The following is a 5,403-nucleotide window of genomic DNA, read 5'->3' as shown; positions in this document are numbered from 1 at the left end:
AGGAACCCTAATTCTCCTCTTGATTCACTTAGTCAAGAGAAGTAATCAGGATCTGATATGAAAAACCAGAAACCCTAATTTTTCCTTGATTCATTTGGTCAAAGGAAAAATTAGGCAAAACAACAACGATAGCAGCGGAAGAATATGAACTAAGGTTTCCAGACGAAACCCTAACTTAATTGAACAAAATACCCCAAAAATTGGAATCTAGGGTTTCAGATGAAATACGCCCTATATCTAATCGGATCTGAAAATAAATCGAATCAATAACCAATAATCACCAGAACCTGGATCTGATACCATGTACGAATCCCGTAATCAAACAACAACAATAAGAGATTTAGTCGAATGTAATGAATTTATTATTAAAGAGTTTATGAGTTCAGAATACAAAACCAATAATCATCAATAAGATGATTATATAGCAGAATATGTATATATATCAAAGTGATATATATATACAGATATATATAGATATATAGAGATTATATAACAGAGAATATAGGCTGCAATCTTTGAGAGAGAAAACGATCATGTGTGTTAACCCTAAAATGAGAGAATGGGTTGAATATATAGTGTCTTCAATTTACACTTTCAACCTTCAAGTCTTCTTATTCTTCTTTTGTATCCTCAACTTCTTGTATTCCATATTCTGTCTTTGATCTTTACAATAAGTACACCTTTAGTCCTGCATATACTCAACATAGCTAGTTAGGATAATAAACAGAATTAAGGTATGAGTTTACATCAATATTATAACATAAAGTAATAAGATGGCCGTCAAATTTTTAAACCACACCTCACTACAAGAAAAATGTTAATTAGTGACGACTTTTCTTAGTGACGATTAAAATTTGGTCACTAATAACCTCAATTAGTTACCATTAAGAAAAAGTGGTCACTAAATTTGGCCACTAAACAAACTTAGTGGCCAAAAAATAACATTTTTTCGTCTCTAAACAAAATTAGTCACAGACATTTAGTGACGAAGAGTGACAAAAAGTGACCACTTAAAATTTGGTCACTAATTTATCATAATGACCAAATTTTCGTCACTAATTTTGTTTAGTGACCAAATTTTGGTCATTATGATAAATTAGTTACCAAATTTTAAGTCGTCACTTTTCGTCACTAAAGGTCCGTGACTAATTTTGTTTAGAGACAAAAAAATGTTATTTTTTGGCCACTAAATTTGTTTAGTGACCAAATTTAGTGACCACTTTTTCTTAATGGTAACTAAATGAAGATATTAGTGACCAAATTTTAGTCGTTACTAAGTAAAGTCGTCACTAATCAACATTTTTCTTGTAGTGCCTTATGTTCTAACTTCCCAAAATGCTTCCATAAATTGCTATAAAATTCTAAGCATGGAAACGCAGCTATTGCTTATTGCTAACATATGGTCGTGCCATAACAGCAAAAAAACATCAGTGAACTACTTTTTCAAATAAGAAGTTCCATACATGACCTTGAAGGCTTGAGGGAAGCAAAGTAAAAATAGTGTCACTGATCAGAATACATACAATGTGTATAGTCTTTTATCTACCCGATTAACTTGCAAGCCAAACTTATCTTGGCATTTCATTAAGCAACTTGCAAACCTATACACATTTACACTTTAAAAAATATGAATATAGTCTTTTATATACCTGAGTAATTTAGCTACTTATTTCTTGTTGAGTAAATATTTCCGTATGGTCTAACACTTGTGTCTGAATGAATGATTATTGATTTTTCTTGTATCTTCATAGGGGATGGGATCTTCTTTACACTATTCTGCAAACACATAGGATCAAGTGATTTGTGAAGGTAGTCCTCTTTTCTAAAAAGAATGTGATCAAACATTAAATAAAATCTGACAAAGGCTTTTTTCAAAGAAGCCAAGAGGCAACCCATGACTTTACAGAGTTAGTGGATGAATTTATGGTGACCTACTGTGTTTAGTAAAGAAATTGAATAAATAAAGGCAGGTGTATTTTTTATGGGTTGAAGGTTTCTGATATATTTGTAAAGGAACCAGATTATAGAAGAAATTATTCCAGCTGTTTTGTGCAAATGGTGCACAGATAAGCATTTAATACGTTTTTGTTGGACCTAAATGTGTCAAACAACTAAAATAGAAGTACCAAGCAAAAAGAGTGCATGTTAATAGAGGTAATGTGTTGGTGGGTTCATTGCCCGGGCAACTAATAAAACCATAAACATAAACTTTATTATTTTTTTTATCTTGATCAAGAAGAATGATATCCCTTGTAAAAGTAAAAGCATCCTAATATATAACTAACTAATCAAAGCTTAAACATAAAACCACAAATTAGATCTGAGCATCAGCAATGTTATACACATATAGATATACCGCATGGTGCTCAGCTAGTAATGATCTGCTGGTCCTGCACAAATCTCTCTGCCGTCTCATCAGTCAGAACAACAAGAATGTCAACAGTTCCACCAGTAATCTAAAGTAGCAACCTATACCTTTTGATATAAGAACTTTATCAATTATTTATTCAGGCTAAAATCTTGTGTGAAACATCATTTCATCCAAAATCTTACCTTAACGTTAAGCGTTTCATTATCGTAAACGGGTTGTACCTCTTCTCACGCCCCCACTCCAATAGTTGCCAGAAGGTTATTTTCGCACTCATTGAAGTCAAGAGGACACCATAAGCACTAGAAGCTGTTCCTTTTTAGTGACCATGTCATCAGCTAAACCCCCCCATACGGTAACCCGAAGTTAGTGGCCCCTGTTCAATGAAACACACCAAAGTTAGGAGGACAATTTGGCCCATATATGGGATGTGTGATCACCACCGCGGATTTATAAACCACAGTCAGTTTTACATACGTTTTATTCGTTAGGTTAAAGCCGACCATTTGGATCACAATTTCGGTCTGACTTTCTTGCTTTCTTTCGGTTGTCGAATCTTCTTTCTAATCGACTCCCGTTCTTTCTTTCTTGTGGCTTGCTACTTTCTTTCTTGCAATACCACCACCATCTTTCTTTCTTGTGAGGCCATCTTTGTTTGAACTGATGCAGCCTTATTCTTTCTTCTTGCTTGTGGCGCCTCTTCTTCTTTCTTTTTGATGAGCGTCTTTTTTCTTTCTAGACGCCACCATCTTCTTACTTTCTTGCTCGTTTAATTCTACCATCTTTTTCGCTGCAACTTTCTGTTGGGTTATATAACTAATTATCACAACAAATCACAAAGCACGCAACGGAAGACAAGATCTATGTAGTTTAACTAATTAACCAAGGAATATAATTTGTACCTTATAATGGAGAGATTGAAGATAAGAGCAAGGTTTAAATTAACCTCTCTACGATTGCACACTCAACGTTGGAACGTATGTATGCTAGTACTTGATCACGAACAACCCTTTGTTTAAACCCGAAAACCTAGCTAACCCGAAAACCCTTTTTCCTAGCTATGTAAACCGAAAATCAAAACCCTTTGTGGGTTGATGTTCGGCCGAGAGGGAGAGAGAGGAGAGAAAAACCCTTTTGATTTTAATTGTGTGAAAAACAAATAAACATAGGTTTATATTTATAGGATTAGGAAACTTAATGACCAAGTCTTTGAGGGTTTTGAGACCCTAGTCGACCGGCCCCCTATAGAACATTCTAGAGGGGTTTCCTAATTGTTTCCTAATTCCAACTCTTCTCCGTTAAGTCCGTTAATTAAGTACCGTTAACTTTTTAACTCTTTTAACGAACCTCCGATAGTTTTTCGTGATCAAATTAATCAATAAATTACATTTAATATATTAATTAATTTATAGTTACATTCACGTTGAGGTGTAACCCCGTAGGCTTAAATACTTTTCGGACATACGTTCATTTTACGTGATCATATTCCAACAGCTCCCACTTGAGCTCGTAACGAATGAAGGTAATAACATTGGTAAGCGTCTAGCAACACCCTAATGCTCCCGAAAACATTTAAGTACTTGTTTAAATGGTCAAGACATTTATTATCCCTTTGTTCAGATACCTTTGTTAAATATGAATATGGATCGAGATCATTTCATCATTTAACGATTATGTTTCTCATTCTATAACTAATTAATGATTACCAAATATAATCAAGAACAATCTGGATTTATTTGGGCACGGCCATGCAAACATCTTAATTAGTCCTAATGAGGGCGCCAAATGGTATCATACTTCGATTTCAAATTAAAGGAACAAATCCTGTATTGACTACACGTGTCAGTCATCATAATTCACGACGCTTTCTGAAAATAGCCCTTTATGTACCCCCTTATACAAGTGAGTTAGAACTATATCAAGTAAGTGCAATTCATATATGCTGACCTACTTGTATCTCAAGTCAAAGGATCAATAAAAGTAACCATTTGCGAATTTCACTTAATGACGGTGATCCATAAAGTGATAATTCGTTAGTGGGGTAGTCCGATATGCATCCGCTATGGATATCATGTGAGTTTGGTGGGATCCATCCTCTACATATTCCAAGAATATAACCAATCACTCACATTTGTCTTCGTTTAATTATATTCCCATATAATTAATTGACAATGGACTATTTAGAATATTCAATAATATATAAAATATTAAATGAAATATTCAAGGATTAAACATGCAAATATAGGACACAATTCAATATTAAATGAAATCAAACATATCAAGTACTTTATTTCATTATGGAAAATATAAATTGTTTAACATCCCTTATCCAAATACCGAAACAACAGATTTACATGAAATAACTAGCTAATTTAAGACCTCTGCCCTTGGCATGCCTTTCAAACTTGGGCCTAGACAAAGCTTTTGTGAAAGGATCAGCTAAGTTAAAATCTGTGTGAACTTTGAGTAATAATGTCTGACACCTTTCTGAACTCCGAGTTTGTTGGCAATGATTAATGCACCGGTATTATCACAGTACAAATCAGTGGGTAATTCATTTGAGGGGATCACGTCAAGCCTGCTAATGAACTTCCTTATCCAGACTGCTTCCATTGCGGCTTCTGAGGCGGCAATGACTCAGACTCTGTTGTAGACACGGCAACTGTGGTTTTTAGCTCATAGCATTCCACCCCTTACCTTCATTTAAATAATGAAGACGTATCCTGACTGATATTTTTGAATCACATTTATCAGTCTAAAATCCAACATCACAGTATCTATTCACTTTGAATTCTGGATTAGGATTTCTTCCATACATCAAGAATAACTCTTTAGTAGCACACATGTACTTAAGAATATTCTTTACAGCAATTCAATGATCCTATCCAGGATTTTGCTTATAGTGGCTAACTATATTTTGCGCGAACGCAATATCAGGTCTAGTGCATCTAACCGCATACATAATAGATCCTACAGCCGAAGCATAAGGAATTCTACTCATACGCTCCACCTCACTAGGTGTAGAAGCATTGTTC

At 34.4% G+C, this 5,403-nt stretch overlaps 1 long non-coding RNA gene across 1 annotated transcript; it reads right to left on the bottom strand.

Moving 5' to 3' along the window:
- Positions 1-386: 386 nt before the first annotated feature.
- Positions 387-2,866, bottom strand: LOC122606458. The gene is made up of 5 exons (XR_006324904.1): positions 2,846-2,866; positions 2,554-2,744; positions 2,357-2,475; positions 1,650-1,776; positions 387-688 (listed from the first exon to the last, which is right to left on the bottom strand). It is a non-coding gene; the product is annotated as an uncharacterized LOC122606458 (long non-coding RNA).
- Between the last annotated feature and the right edge of the window lie 2,537 nt (positions 2,867-5,403).

The sequence above is a fragment of the Erigeron canadensis genome, chromosome 7 (assembly GCF_010389155.1).
Source record: "Erigeron canadensis isolate Cc75 chromosome 7, C_canadensis_v1, whole genome shotgun sequence".
NCBI classification, from domain to species: Eukaryota; Viridiplantae; Streptophyta; class Magnoliopsida; order Asterales; family Asteraceae; genus Erigeron; species Erigeron canadensis.
The sequence above is the reverse complement of the archived record's forward strand: the minus strand, read 5'-3'. Positions and strand labels throughout refer to the sequence as shown.